Source organism: Haemaphysalis longicornis, unplaced genomic scaffold, assembly GCF_048455015.1.
Source record: "Haemaphysalis longicornis isolate Haplotype H1 unplaced genomic scaffold, Haemaphysalis longicornis Haplotype H1 scaffold_10, whole genome shotgun sequence".
Taxonomy (NCBI): domain Eukaryota; kingdom Metazoa; phylum Arthropoda; class Arachnida; order Ixodida; family Ixodidae; genus Haemaphysalis; species Haemaphysalis longicornis.
This window is the reverse complement of record NW_027526204.1, coordinates 58,661,331-58,677,835: the sequence shown is the minus strand read 5'-3', so window position 1 is coordinate 58,677,835 and position 16,505 is coordinate 58,661,331. Positions and strand designations below refer to the sequence as shown.

Genomic DNA, 16,505 nt, shown 5'->3' with positions numbered 1-16,505 from the left:
CTTAAACACCCCCTTTGATTGAATAAACGAAAGCTTCCTACAATATGGAGCAAAAAAACTTCGAGGGAGGATCACTAGACGACAATTGATTTAGAAACTATAGGAAGTATATATTTTTTAGAGTCAAGGGTTTAAGTGCTTTCTGTGCCAGCGCGGCAGGGTTGGCTACATTGAGTAAGTGAGACAAAAATGTGCTCCCGCACTGTGCCTTGTGCTCCCACACAAGGCACAATAGAAGGGACGAAGAAGAAGCCTTGCCTCGTGGAGCGTGCAATCATCCACGTGTAGCTTTTCTGCTGTTCCTTTCTCATTGAACCTACGCTGTGGAAACGTCCTGCGGTCTCTCATTACTAAAGATGGTGCCGCGACCAGGATACAACAACCCACAACCCAGAGAAAACAACCTGCCATCGAGCAGCAGTGAAGAAAATGGCGGCGGAGCAGCGAAGCAGCCTGGGGAAGACGAGAAGATTGCAGCAGGCCGAATACCCACGGAGCCGACGGATCCTCAAACGTAAGCGCAATTTCAACTTCGGAAAAGAAAATAAGCAATGAATTCATCGCGAAGAAGAAAAGGTCGTTGCAAACGCCAGTCACGCAGCTAATTAATGCGGCGGAGGCTCAAATGCAGCAACGAGCCGAAAGACAGCATCTGATTTCTACGCAAGCCCAGATAAAGGCTATAGCATCAAGCCTAGCGAAGTACAACGAGCAGATGGAAGGTTATTTAACGGATAAAGGGGAGGACAGAGAAATTCCGCGAGTGATAGATAACGAATTGGAAATTGCGGCAATTTCTTCGAAGATCGAGAACTACATACAGGAGGAAACGAAAGCCACGCTGTCAGCTCAACCGCAAGCACAGAGCATCGGATCGGCAAGTCATGCAACGCCTGGTGCGCAAGACTCCACGTAGCTTGTGAAGCTGCGGAAATTAGAAATGATTAAGTTCAGTGGAAATTCTCTTGAGTCGACTAGGTTTTGGACGCAATATAAATCAGCAGTTCACTTGAGGCCTAATATGAGCAATGGACAGAAGTTCAAGTACCTCATGTGGACAGTAACCGGCAAAGCAACCGCAGCGATTGAAGGACTTCAGTTCTCATCCGAAAGCAACTATGAACAAGCGAACAAGATGCTAAGAAAGACATTTGGGAGGCAAGAGCAATTGGTGGACATGCACATGAAACAACTGCTACGACTCGATAAGATAACGTCAGTGTATCATACGAAGCACTGCGGAAGCTTTCCCAGAAGGTGCAGATACACACACTGGCACTACATGCTCTCGGAATGAACGCAGGGTGCTACGCCCCAATATTTGAGGAAGGGCTTGCGTTCGGGCTAGTTGGTATACCATAACATTCATCTTAAGTGCAGACAAAGATGAACGTCCGAATGTTGATGCCAGAACTAAAAAGGGCTATGCCAGCTGAGCTACTGATCAAGTTCAAGACAAAAGAGGCATCTCAAAAGCGGTCTACGGCTAACAGCGAAGAAACAATATCATCAATGGAAAAAAAGTGCCGATACGCTGCAAAGACTCAAACAATTCCTACTAGAACAGGTGTGGTTTCGCGAAGAAGCTCAGCGGGAGCAGGAGACAGCAGGTAGGGCACCTAAGCAGGAGAATAAAAAACCATATAGCATGACGGATTGTTTCTATAGTTCTGCACACAAGACCTGCTTGCTCTGCAAGCAAAATAACCACCTGACTTTTAGCCTGCACCCGAAGCGTACCTATGGAAGACAAAAAGAAGATTCTAACTGAGAACAGGTGATACTTCAGATGTACTCTTCCGAATCATACGGCGCGGATTTGCAAAGCGAGTGTGTTTTGCAAGAGATGCAAAGTCCGCCATGCAACATCGATATGCAAGGCAAAAGCTAAGAAGGGACAGGAAACCACCACAGTACAGACAAAAGCAACGTCCCTGATGCAATCACTGGGGAAACCAACTATAAACTGTGTGTTGTTGCCAACAGCAAAAGCATGGGTACTAGGAGAAGCATCAGGAGACGTCTGTCGCTTACTACTTGATAGTGGTAGTCAAAGAACATTCATCACAACATCTCTAGAGGAAAAGATCGGAGCAAAAACTATGCGGCAAGAAAAGCTAAGAATTAGATCCTTTGGGGTGAACGAAACATTGCAATCTATGAACAACGTGAAACTGATGCTAAAGAGTCGATAAAAAGAGTCCGCTCTAGCTGTTGAAGCCCTCAAAGTAGGGAGAATATCACACAGCCATCTCCCATCACCCCACAGAAACACCAGAAACAAGATGCAGGAACTCAAGCTAAAAGTGGCAGACGACGAGTTTGAAACGAAGGGCGTTGGGATAACCTGACTTCTCATCGCGTCGGATCACTACTGCGAGTTGGTCACGGGAAAAATATGACACATCGAGAATCGGCTAGTCACAGCCGAGACCTCACTTGGGTGAACAGTGCAATGACTAATGAGTGACAGTACGATCAAACTGAGAAAAACACAGGCAGTGATGGTACTTGAGGTCGAGTCAACTAACCTGGAGTTGAAGACGGAGCTAGTAAGATTTTGGAGCTTAGACGCCACCGGAATCGAATCAAGGACTAGCTAGATGGACAAAGTTAGCATGGTTTCCGAAAAGTTTAAAGAGCAGGTGTCGAAAGAAAATGGGCGCTATAAGGTGGAAGGAAAACTTCGAGATGCAAACCAACAAGGACACTGCAATCAAATGATTCATTGAGCTGACAAGGAGGTTAACAAGAACGAAAATGTGATCGAAAGGTATGAAAAAGCCATCTCAGAATGCTTCAGTTCAGGAGTTGCCGAGAAAGTGAGCAAAAATTTAGGATGCGAGTCCAATTTATCTTGCTACATGCCGCACCACGTGGTAATACGGGAAGACAGGGAATCGACGAAAGTTCGAGTCGTTTCTGATGCATCATCGAGCTCAATCAAGGGAAAATTAATTAATGACAATTCGGACGCCGGTCCTAACTTCAACGAAGATATGCTTTCGCTACTTGTCAACTTTCGTATAGAAAAGGTAGGTCTAACAGGCGACGTTGAGAAAGCATTTCTGCAAATATCAATTCACGAAGATGACCGTGACGCATTATAATTTCTCTGGTGGAAACACGACACTGAAGGCAGGCTGACCAACGAAGTCGAAACTTGGGGAATGAACAGTCACATTTGGAACAACGCCAGCACGTTCCTAGAAGCCGCGACAATTAAACATCACTTGGAGCAAATGAAAGATGAATTCCCAATTACCGCAGAGAAGCTGATCAAGGTAATTTACGTCGAAGACGTGCATTTATGAGCAGATCCAGGTGAGGAAGCTCTTAAAGGAGCACTGACACAAAAATTTTCTGTTACACTTTTATTGCTTTTATCGATGCTTAATCGTCTGGCGAACCTGAAACAGCACTTCAAATACTTCAGTGCGCGATAGTTAATTACATTGAACGGGCTGAAAATCGTTTGTTTTAAATTCCCGCGCTTTCATCCCGAACGGCGCATATGACAGCCTCCCGGTTTGACCTCACCGCTTTGTGCGAACGTCACCGGCGCCCGCTTGAGAGGGTGTTGCGCCCGCTCGCCGTTCGTAGGGCCGCGCGCGTGAAGTGACGTCACAAATTTTCGACGAGCGCTGTCGCATCACTTCTTTTTCCTCTCCTGGAGTGACGTCACACTGATGTCCATTTGCTGAGTGCCGCTCCGCGCGCTGCTCCGTCGGCGTGATAAATGCGATCCAATTGAACTATGTTCTTCGCGTCGCAGGCCGCTCATATTTCAGCCAGGGTATTCTGTTGAGTGAAGGAAGCGAACTGTGCAATAATATTAACGCCGAAAATTGGTGTCAGTGCTCCTTTAAGCTGTGGCAGGAGTACAAAGAGATTTTTCAAAGAGCTTCGATGAACCTCCCAAAATGGACGTCGAATGAAGAAAACCTCAATAAGATATGAGATAACATATGAAAGGGACACAGCCCACTAAGAAACACGATTGAAGTAGACACAACGATACTGGGTATGAGATGGAAACACTCAGAGACTCGCTGTCAGAGTAAAAGCGACGACGACAAACAAGACAAAACGTACTGGGTCTCTCGTTACTAAAATCCCCATTGTAGAAAAATTTCATAGTGGACTCTGGGGGATTTCCCACTCTTTGTGATAAACATTAATGTGTAAAGAGTTACCCATAACTGCGTAGCGTGGATGGATTCTCGGAAATAAAAACATTAATCAAGTTGGTAGCTCTCACAATACTATTTATAGTAATAATACGTGAGAAAAAGTTCTGTAATTATAATTTATGATTTCTGTTATAGAAGGAGACAGTGTGTTTGTAGGTTAGCCATTAGATATATGTATGCTTCTACAGCAGAAATATCTTCTTGTGTTAGTACACGTGCTTTGTGCTCGAAAGCTACACCCTAAATATAAACAGCTAATGAGTGAATGGCGGAGAAGAATTTTGATCTCGCAGTGGTTGTGATTACCGCCTATATGTAGCAACTACAACCATTCAGGCTTTCTGCCCTTCATGGGAATAAGTACCTGGTACAAAGGTTGCTCTCAATAAAAAGTAGTGTTTTTTTTAACCTGAGCCTTCCGATCACGTATTTTTGTTGATGTTCGGATACTTCTCGGCTGTGAGTTAGGCATGTTACTTTTGTAAACGATAACTGTTTCTGAAACATTTCGGAAGAGGAAGCGGAAAGCACACTATAATAGGCCATAATTTATTAGGACCTCGGTGAGAAGTGGCACCCTAATTTTATTCCTAGCTTATTTTTCACAAACGCTACCAGCATTTGTTGCTGATCTCCAGGGTATCATATTCTGTCAGTAAAATTGAACGAGGATAGTACACGAATAGATGGCCTTTAGCCTAATAACGCTACATCGGGAGAAGGATTGCAGGTTGGCACTCAACGGGAGTCGCACAGAAAAATTGACACAAACGCATTCTTCGTCGCCAGTAAGTTACTGATTACAACGTGAAATTGCTTGAAACGTTTCGGATACCCACCTTTTACAGGAGCAGGCACGCGAACGAAGAAAGCAAGTGGTGTTAGCAGCCAAATTTCCATTTTTCCGTGAAGAAACGAACTGTCGTTTAAAAATGGCTTGGGCTTTCTTGATCTTTTGTCTGCGGGACAAGCACAAAAACTTCAGGTTTCAGCTGTAGCTTTCCTTTGTTATATGTTGTTTGCATTTACCCGCATGAAGCACAATGGAAGTCGGTTCGAAAAACTCGACGAAACAACAACCCCGTGCCATTTAAAAAGCTTTTTATTTCGTCGACCCTCTACCTGAATAAAAAAACTAATAATCATATTTGGCTTGTGCCCTTTTCACAGGATCATGTTCGACCCAAGCAGCTATTTAGGGTAAGAAAAACATCTTCCCGTAGGTTTTCAAGCCGAACAGAAACTAAAAATACACGGGCTGTTTAGGAAATTGGCATGTTTTCACAATACTCAAAACGTATTCGGTTGAACATTCGTCAACGCGGCATTTATCTTTTGATTTCTAACCTCCGCTCCACACGGATTCGAAAGATTGAAATATTGGTCTAGATCTCCAATTACCGATGCTTGAGAGTAAGGTCGTGAACGAACACTAAGGGCGTAATGCAACAGAATAAGGTACTAAAAAAAGGAATAAACATTGCTGTAGATTTTTGAACACACAAGGGTTGCATGAGTACGAGAAAAAATATATGTTCGTAAAGGTTTTCATTACTGAACTGTACTTCATGTTATTCATACATGCATCGGAATTGGCTCTACAAACGAAATAATGTTGTCTTTAGTTGATATAAAGAATCATGTCGTTGTATTGATTATTTCTAACAGCCGAGCAGTTGTTACTAGCCGTAAGGTCGTCATTGAGAGAAATAATAGCAAGAAAACGCCGAGCACTCATGAGCGCGTGCCTCCATGCGACCACCGTGCATCCCCGCCAGGCGCAATGGGTTTTTAAAAAGTAGCAAAAACACCGACGACCGAGAAAATGCCTACCACTCGTTGGCGCGTTCCTCGAAAAGACCGCGGACAGTTCGGCTCGCGCAGTGACTCTTACAAAAAAAAGCTGCACCACTGTTGTCAATGGCCACGGCACTTGTGAAAAAACTTGAGCGCTAACGTAAAGTGGAAAAGACACCCTGATTGGAGAGGTCTCTGCAGCCGACGGATTTTCTAGAAGGCATTATGTACGATAGGAGACATGGATAAGAGTGGGCGAATCCTTCCCGAGACGGCTTCCAGATGCCGCCACCGCTGCCTCGAGTCGAATGAGTGCGAACTGGATGAGTGCGGAGGCTTTTTTCGTCGCTCCCATTTTTCGGCGCTCTTGCGCACGTGCGGCACACTTTTTGCACCGGCATGACCAAGTCAAAATATACCTGCCCATCTTGCAATGAAGCTTTTGTTGGCCGGCAACAATTCCTGCGTTGCTGCGGCCCTTGCGAAAACCGCTTTTACTGCAAATGTAATAATGTGGTGGGCCAAGACTACGAGTCCTACATGGTCACTGGGTAGAGCACCTTCAAGTGCCGCTCCTGCACCCGGCGAAACGATGAAGAACGATTACGGATCGCTGGGAGCAATGCGTCGTTAGCTGTCGCCAGCTTTGCAGCCATGGGTGACGACACTCGGCAGCGATAACTGGTCGTTGCCCTGTTGGAGAAGATAGATGCGCTGTCCTTGGATGTGCGACGACTTAAGAGTGACAATCAGTCATTGCGCCTTCACCTCGCCTGGAACACTGACTTACTGCGCAAGCATATTGGCTCATCGTGTGCATCGAACACGGCTTCGTCTGATGTGTCGCTTGTTCAAACAAAGGAAAGGGGGTGGTGCTGTGCACGTTCCGCCAAACTCAATGAAAAATGGCCGCTTTTCGGCAGGGGAGCATACGCGGGAAAAGTATGGTTCGCATGCATTCCGCTCTAGTCCTTTGTAATTGGATGCTCTACAAAAGTCCGGTGACGTGGACGGTTTCGCTCCTAACAACGCTACATAAATGCCAGCGTGGGAAAAGCAGGAAAGAGGAAGCTTCTTTCTGTTCCCCGTGTTTTAACAGAACGAGCTCTCGTTTTGTCAAGACTGGACCCGGCGACGACTGCTGCAGACATCCGGTACGACCTCGCTGCAACGCTTCCAGAAATTGAAGTGGCGTGCACAAACCTGCTATCGAGGTACGCCACGTATCCGTCTTTCATGCCTCTGTGAAAGCTGAGCTGTTAGATTAGATTAATGAGGCAAATGTTTGGCCGGTGGGCTGCATCTTTCTGCCTTTTTCGGGCAAGCTGCGTGCTAAAGAAAGTGTTGAGAAGGAATAATTGAGTGCTTTCTTCTTTTTTCTTACAAGCATGAACTGTTCCCTTTATTATCAAAGCGTACGTGGCATTCGGACGAAGTCTAATAAGTTCTTGGAAAAGATTTAACAAATAAATATGGTGTTCTTTGCCTCACAGAGACGTGGTTAGATCACAATTTTAATTTTGTTGAATACTGCCCGCGGGAGTACCATCTCTTTAGACCTGACTGTGACTATGATACGCTTTCTGTCAAGTATGGTGGTGGTGTCCTAATCACTCTAAGAAAGCTGTTTCAAGCAAGGCGTCGTCGGGATTTGGAAGTATATGCAGAGAGCATGTGGGTGGAAGTAAACACAACGGATGAGATAAAACTTTTGATTGGTACGTTTTACAATCCTCCAAAATATCCTTCCGTCTTATTCAATGAGCAAATGACTGAACTTGGTAATTTGTTAAACAACCGAAATTGCGGACTGATGAGTGCTGGAGGCTTCAATTTTCTCTGGATACGATGGAATTCTACTGAGACCACATTGCGGAGCGGAAATGCAAAAGGGTATTCGCCACTACAGTTCATGCACATGCTGACCTTACTCAATGCAACAAGATAGAAACTCCAGCGGGAATATACGTGATCTTTTATTGCCAAACTTTCCTTTCAGAGAGGGTTTCACGAGAGCAGATCCACTCGTCTTGACCGAGGCGTGGCATGTTTCCTTCTCTTTCACCTTTATAATTCATCGTCCGCAGAGGAAGTACCTTGAATGTGAAAAATTTGTTTTTTCTAAAGGTGAATATTTAAGCCTGTTCCTGTATTTACGCGATCATTATTGGTCACGTGTTCTTAACATCAGTAATGCAAACGAAGCTTTCAATGCCCTCACAACTGTTGTACATAAAAAAACGTGGTTATTTATAGCTAAACCTAAATGTTTTAAAAGTTGCTAACCTCCATTGTTTTTACGTAAACTGAACATGAACATGAACATGAACATGAACATGGTTCACATTATTTGAAACACTTTCTACGCAAGAAACTACGATAACACAGAAGGTCGCGCGAAGCGAGTATTGGCGTCAAATATTCTGTGAAGCCCGCTCCCTAGTTAAAGTAGCCTACAAACGCGATTAAAAAGTACTTTTACGATCACTGGAATCAAATTTAAATCATGAGCCAAAAATATTTTGGAGATATGTGATAGGTATTTCAACACCTGGAACGAGCATCAGTTGTGCCCAGGATGGAACGGTGATGGGCAAATCTAAGGATGTGGCTGACTGCTTTGCGGGTAATTTTGATTCTGTCCTGTCTGCAATCACCTTTCCTTCGAACTCGCATTCTACCTTTTTCCGTTCAAATTACAGCGGTAATGCGTTGCACACGTTTTCTTTTCCCGAGTGTGATATCGAAAGGGCGATGTCAGCACTGAGACCAAAGTTCTCGCCCGCTTTCGATGCATTCCTAGCTTCATAGAAAATTAATGCAGCAAGATATTTGTGCCGTTTTTGACACATACCTTCCCCGTTTCTCTTTCGAGCGGAATTTTTTCCGGGTTGCTGAAAAACAGCGTTATTATTCCTGCACATAAATCTGGTGATTCATGTCACTCCACGAAATACCGACCTAACTTTGCAGAGCCCCTTTGGGAAAGTTTTTAAAATTGCCCTGTTTCATCACCTATGGTTTTATTTTAAACGTCAGATCGGGAATGCATAACATAGTTTATGTAAAGGCCAATCTGTAGAAACTAGTGTAATGAAATTTCTGGAGTACAGAACCGATCATATTGAGATTTGTGGTCAGGTTGATGCCGTGTACTTTAACATGTCCAAAGCATTTGACTTAGTAGACCACCAGAGACTGGTTGAAAACTTGGGAGCGTATGGCGTGTACAATGAACTTTGTACTTTCTTTATGGATTATTTGTGTGGTAGATGTAATTACGTGCACGTCAACGGGATGCTGCGCAAGCCTTTTGTCTGTACCTCTGGCGTTCCGCAAGGATCTGTTTTGGGTGCTCTCTTGTTTAATGTATTTGTTAGTGATATTACATGCTGTGTCGAAATTTCTCGCACCCTTTTGTATGAAGATGATATAAAATTGTTTGGAGAAATTTGTACGTATGATGACTGCTTCCTACTTCAGTCTGACATCTTAAATAAAGTTAATTGGTGTGCTGAAAAAAGCTGTCATTACTGTCAACAAAACTTTATCAATGACTCATTAGAAAAAGTCTTGCTGTGCTACATGATTACACACTAAATGAAACAGCGCTGAAACTGGTTAAAGAAAGTCGTGATCTTTGTATTGTTGTATATTCAAAACTGCGTTTTCGTTCGCATGTTTATTCTGTGGTGAACAACGCCTCCAGCCTCTTCGGAATTGTGTCGCGGATAACGAGGCCATTTTCTAATCCTTTGTGTTTTGTTCGATCATTCTTAACTATGGTGATCCCAAAACTTCACTTTGTGTCCCTTTTTTGGAAGAGGGTCGGAATAACAAGTAGCGCTTGCCTTGAACATGTACAAAGACGTTTTATTAGAAGTGTATACGACAGGCATTTCAATCGCCCAGTTTACTATCAGTATTAAAACATGTTGGAGAAATAGCAATTGGCAAAACTATCTAAAAAGAGGCTAGACACGGGTTTGCTTTTTTTGTTTAAGTCTTTACACAGCATTATTGATTGTGAAGACCTTACGTGATCAATTGAGATCAGAGTTCCCTGTAAGTCTTTGCGTGAGTTTTTTTATTTTGAACCAATTCTACTTGTTCCCCTTTGCAAACATTTTTTAGTCTGTACAATGAAAAGGCAAGTCACCTTGATATTTCTAACAACAATTTGCATTTGTTTAAGCTTGCTTTAACTCAAGTGTACTGTTCGCATTTCTCTTTGTTTCTCCTTCTACTTATTTTCCTCGTTTCAGGCTACATATTTAATTGTTTGTGTTTGCAATAAATTTTGTGTTTCATCCTGTACACCACCGCTTAAAGCGATTAGCTGTTGGTGGGCATGTAAAAATAAATATTATGATGATGATAATGACGAAGGGCTGATGGAAGTGTACAATGATGAGGATGACTTTGCATCCATCACTCGCCGCGAAGAAGACGATGACCGCTTCCATGCATTTGGCGACAATTTCTAGCACCGCAACTATGCAAGTAAACAATGAAAGCAAAAATTAACAATGTATCCGGGAATTCTCACCTACAACAGCTCCGCCATTCAAGTATTGCGCGCGAGTGCAAGCTTTCCTGAATTTTTGGTGAATCATCGTGTGTTCTAATTTTGCATATTCGACTCTGTTGTACGTTACATTTTATGTTGTGTTTTGTGTTGCGGCTTAGTTTTGTCCTTCTGTTCTTGTAATTTAGCATACGCCTGTTCGAGATTGCTAAATTCACGTTGAAAAGAGTTCTGTCACACGCTTCTGGATGTAGTGAAACAACGCTTGATAGCTTATGCCGGCCGGTTGTTATTATCACAGGTCTTTTTTAAATAATCGACGCTGCTTTTTAACTTATTAGTATTATGGCGCATGGGGTCACCGCTATATTTCCTAAGCGAATCTAGGTGACGAGCAGGTGTGTCCTACTCATACAGGCCAACTCGAGGAGTTGAAAATCTCTTAAGGTGCACAAAGTGCGCACACAAGAAGAAACGAACAACACATACAAAACTTGAAAAGAATAAAAAAGCCAGGACATTTAGCCGCTCCTTATAATCGATTTTGGTGCTGATGTCACGGACAGGTAACCCGAAAGCCTAACCTTGTCGTCAACTTTTCAACGGAAATGACTGCATTGCATGTTGCACTCAGCTGAGCGAGTAAAGTTTTAGTTCATATTTATTCAAAGGTGACTGCTAGCCTTGATGTTTGGTTTAGAGCAGGTGTGGGCGGTACAAAAGGAAACCACATAATGACACACATGCACGTAAATAGATTTCTAGGAGAACCAAAATTTCATGGGTCAAAAAAGTGCAAGTACATTCTGTAAGACAACAACTACGCAAAAACAAACATTACGCCAAATTCAAAAGGCCACTAAGAAAAGATAGCACATCAGACCGTTTCAAATCATCAGCAGATAACAGGTTGCGATCATGATATATACGGGGAAAAATATGTGAAACATATATCATTTACAAGAAAAATGAGAGATATTCATTAGGTGATTGGGGGAGTTTGGTGGCATATTTCTGGCTGATGAATCCCTTCTTGTCAACATAAGAAGTCATGGTATACAGACAAAGCACATTTGATCACAAAATGACAATATCGTGTTGCCAGCTTTCTAAAACAGCACCGCGTAGGAGACTCCTAGAAGGCGTTGTCCAGCTGCACGACCTATAAATAAATCGCGCGGATGTTCTTGTATGCTCTCAAGCTTATTGGTATTTGAGAAGCTTTAGCAATCCCGGAAATTAAAGGCATATTACAACAGTTGTCTGATATAGCTTTTATATGCCTACGGTTTGGTAGTTAAATTGCGGCAGCACTTCGCTCATGTATCCGAGTTTTCGTAATGCCTTTTTAGGATATGCGTGGCGTTCTCACTCCGTTTTAGGCCCGATAAGGTATGAAAAACTTAATATTTGTAACATGATGCCTCGTCTACGTATTGATTGTTTATTTCGTACATGCGTTTTAGTAGGAATTCTCTTCGAGTTACGGACATACACAAGGCCTTTTTGTAAGCAAAGGTAATCTACCATGTAAGACAGCAGTTTATTTTGTCCAGCGCAGCTTCAAAAGTGAACTGATCATTATATTTACAGACTTTATTTTAACAGACACTGTCATCCGTGACTAGTGTATTCAGCGGTATGTAACATAGAAAAATATTATAAGAACGAGCAAAACATATCCGAAGAATGGAGCTCTGTGGGACGCCATTAAAAGGGCTGTAAAGACAAAACACGAGCTTGGTTTATTCAAACGATTGCCTCATTAGAATCATACTGACCTACATTTAACGTAAACATCGCTCAAATCAGCTATATAATTAGAAAAAAGGGAATGGCCATGCGACCCACTACATCATTTCCCGCAACAGAACCTATGATGTCCTACCAGCCAGCTCTGCGATTCCTGGAGGCCGGCGAAAGCAAGCGCAAACTAGGCAGAGCTTATTAGCTTGCCGAAGGAGCTATTTTCGCTTAAATTTAAGGTATGTTGCAACCCTTCAAAATGACGTTTTTTTCAAAAATAGCGAATTTCATTTTTTAACATTTATAATGCTCTACCGACATCCAGAATTGTGCTGGTGCAAAAATTATGTCCCTATGTGGTTCTGCTCGAAAGTTATGATATTTGTTACAACTACCGGCAGACCTCTCTGAAACCGAAACTGACATTTAGCGAAACCGAAACTGACATTTGTGAAAACGAAACCTACATGTCAATTATTCAAACAAACTTATGTTTCTGCTCAAATACGTAGGATACTATTAGATTAGTTTGTGGTGACGTATTTTAAAGGTCGATAACGTTCAGCAATGGTGATTGCGATAATTTTTATTCAAATTGAACAAATTGCCACATGGGGGCACACGACGGGACATTGTGTTTACACTGCATCGACGTGTAGTACTGCGTTTTAAAGCTATTGTTTCGTCACTTCAGTGTCCTAGCTTGTTGTCTCACCGTATATAACAAGTTATGGCTAAGTTCCGATTGAAACAAAGGCCGCAACGCAAGTTCTGTGGCAATCGGTACACGACGGACGACTCGACAAAGTGTGACGTGAACGTGGCTGTTTCGGCAAGCGAAGTGAAGCTGGGCCAGTTGGAGGAAGACTGTGCAGCGCCACTGGACGGTGTTGTGTTACAGGGGAACAGGATTATAGATGTCGAAATTCTTTCTTCAGTTTTTGCGTCGCTGGCGTGCCCGGAATGCAAAAATATTTCACTGAAGCTTGAGGAGCGTTCACGCCAAGAAGTATGTTTTGCATACGCCGTGGGATGTAGCGCATGTGTCGTCGAACATTTGTTTTCCTGATCAAAAAAAGCAGGAAGTGCAGCGGAAAACAACGTTCGGCTTGTATACGCTATGCGCCAGCTGGAGAAAGGACGTACTGGTTGGCGTTTTCGAAGGTTATGAATATGCCACTGCCACTTTGTCATTCGGCCTATGACAAGACTTCTTCCAAGCTCTGTGAGGCCGCGAAAATAGTCGCGTCGAAGTCAATGATGGAAGCCGCTGCAGAAGTGCGCCAGGTTGTCGGCAGTAACGAGTGTGGCGTATCGGGTGACGGCACTTGGCAAAAGCGTGGACACTCCTCTTCGAATGGTTGTGTCTCTATTATATCAGTGAACACAGGAAAGGTGATTGACGTGGAAGCAATGTCAACAAAGTGCAGGGCATGTGAAAATATGAAGCAGTGTTCCACAAGCACCAAGTTCGAAAAATGGAAGCCGAACCACACTGACTGCCAAGCCAACCACACAGGCAGTGCAGGTAGCATGGAGGCGGTAGCACTGTACCGTATGTTTGAGCGGTCCGAAACTACACGCGACTTGAAGTACATTGACTTTTATGGAGACGGCGACTTGAAAAGCCATGCGGCTGTCAAAGATATGTACGGAACTGGCTCTGTGCGCAAACTTGAGTGCATTGGGCACGTGCAAAAGCGTGTCGGATGCCGACTGAGGAAACTAAAAAAGACAACTCGTGGCATCGGAGGTAAAGGGAAGTTGACGGATGTTATGATCGATAGATTGAAAAATTATTACGGTATCGCAATCAGGGCAAATGTGGGGAACTTACAGGCTATGAAGCAGGCCACACTAGCTAGTCTCTTTCACTGCAGTTCGACTGATGGAATTCCTAGACATGGCCTCTGTCCATTGGGTGTGAAAAGTTGGTGTACCTACAATCGGGTGAAAGCTCTGGGCACAGGACGCTACAAGCACAAGGGAGGTTTTTTTAATGACATCCTGAACAAAGTGAAACCCGTGTATGCAGACCTCTGTTCTGATGAACTCTTGACGAAATGCCTCCACGGAAAAACGCAGACCGCGAATGAATGCTTCAGTGGGATGCTCTGGCAGCGTCTCCCTAAAGATGTCTATGTAGGCCTGCGCACTGTTTTGTTTGGACTATACGGTTTTATATGTCACTTCAACAATGGAAACAGTGGCACGCGGGACATCTTGACGCACGCTGCTGTTGATCCTGCCTACTACACCACAGTAGCTTGTCACAGCAGGGACCGAAGTCGCTTGAAGAACGCCAAGCGCCAGTCAACGTCAGACGAAAAACAAGCCCGAAAAAAACGACGAGCTGCAACACGGGCACACGGTGAACGCGTGGCAGTACAGGAAGGTCCCAGCTATGAGCCTGGTGGCTTTTAGCCTCCCACTAACTTCCAGTAATGTATATAACATGTTTGGAATACTTAATTCTTGTTTTTCTCAAAACTTCATTTTCAGTTCTTTTTTGTAGCGGAAAAAGTCATAACTTTTGAATATACAATAATTTTTAGATGAAACTTCCCATGCTTCTTTGTGGGACATTCTTCTGTGCAATGAACTAGGATAATTGAAAACCACGCAGAAATTTTGATATTACAAGATTTCAACAGAAATGCACCACCTAAAATAACGCAATTTCTGGTTTTTTCACTATATCATACATATTATTGATGACAGGGCAAAGATTTTAGTCCATTGCGCAGCCTGCATGCATGACTACGTTGCTGCCAAGCCATTTTTGTTTTGTATCACGGGATCGGCAATAATGACTATTGGCGTGATGTGCATATTTTGGGTAATTTCATTAAATAAATTGTGATCAGTTTTCACTTTTATTTGGTAACATACTTGAAGGGTCTCTTTAAACAGCCCTTTTTAAAGCAAACTCAAAGGAATCACTTTAGGATCAAAATCTAAAAAGATTTCTTAAAAAGTGGCAACATACCTTAAGGCACATTCATTTTAAAGCAGTAAGAATGGTGGAACAAACAGTGAGAGTTACGAAAGCACACGTAAACATTGAAGTACCGATGGGTACTGCTGTTCGTACTGCGCCCACTCTGCTTGGCTTAGCTGCACACGTCAGCCGTGCTTGGTATTGTCTCACACTATACTGGCCAATTGAAGCAAGCAACGATGTCTTACGCGACCATATTTGTCGAGCGAGCACTCTGCTTTACAAACCCGTTATTTTCTCCCTGAACAAAAACAAGCCAGACTTAAATACGGTCACAAACAAACCAAAGGCAGAAAAAGAATTGCCGTGCTATGGTGGCGCCATCTCGGTTCACTAAAGGTAAACATAGTTCGGAATCGGGTGCAGAGCGGCCGGTTCCTGTGATGAAATTCCAGACTACGAAAACACACCATTTAGCAGTATAACCAACATTTGAAGCTAAATTGATTGATTTCTCGGTGAATAAAGCCATTTGTAGCAGGACAAGCGCTGGGGGCACTATAAAACACGAAATCGTCCGAATAAATGCAACTCCTATTTTGTCTTCATGGCTCCTTAAAGCACAGGCGAAGTCACTGAACATTCGTTATCAATGGTTACGCTGTTGTGCCCCGAGAAAAAGTATGTATAATCCACTCCAGTAAAGACTTGCTTAAAGGAGCCATGAAGAGAAAATGCAAGTTGCTTTTATTCGAAAGATTTCGTGTTTTATAGTGCCCCCAGCGCTTGTCCGGATACAAACGATGCTTTATTCACTGAGAAATTAAACAATTTAAGTTAAAATTTTGATTTTCCCGCTAAATCGTTTGTCTTCGGGGTCTGCAATGACATCACAGGAACCGTCTGCTCTGCAGCCTAGAATACCTTCATTCACGCATCCGCCGCACGGGGTAGAGACACGTATACGCTGGCGCCGCCATTTTGGGTTGCTCGCTCGCCGCCAAAGCAAGTCATTGTGTCAAAAACGCGCTAAAATTATCGCCGCAACGCGGTTTACTGAAGACGTTTGAATCATATTGTCTGTTTCGCGTTGCTAGGTCTCGCGGGAAACGAAAAGAATAACGCGTTGAGCCCGTTGGCCCAATTGCGGCGGCACGGGACCACTCAAAGGTTGTCTCCACCCTGTACAGCGGTGCTGGTTTGTTCCCGCGTTTCTTTACGTTACCCGAACCTAGATGACGCCACCATACCGTGGCAAGCGTTTGGTTTGTTTTTGCCCGCATTTAAACTTGGCTTGTTT

General features: G+C 43.5%; 1 long non-coding RNA gene and 1 pseudogene across 1 annotated transcript in view; one reads left to right on the top strand and one right to left on the bottom strand.

Annotated features, from left to right (window-relative positions):
- The window catches only part of LOC144157753 (uncharacterized), a 96,396-nt gene extending 91,205 nt beyond the window's left edge, over positions 1 to 5,191 (bottom strand). The window contains exon 1 of the long non-coding RNA XR_013319846.1: positions 5,033 to 5,191. This is a non-coding gene — a long non-coding RNA (uncharacterized LOC144157753). The remainder of the gene's footprint in view (positions 1 to 5,032) is intronic.
- A 7,803-nt stretch (positions 5,192 to 12,994) lies between these two features.
- On the top strand, positions 12,995 to 14,688 carry LOC144157752 (uncharacterized; annotated as a pseudogene).
- Positions 14,689 to 16,505: the final 1,817 nt, after the last annotated feature.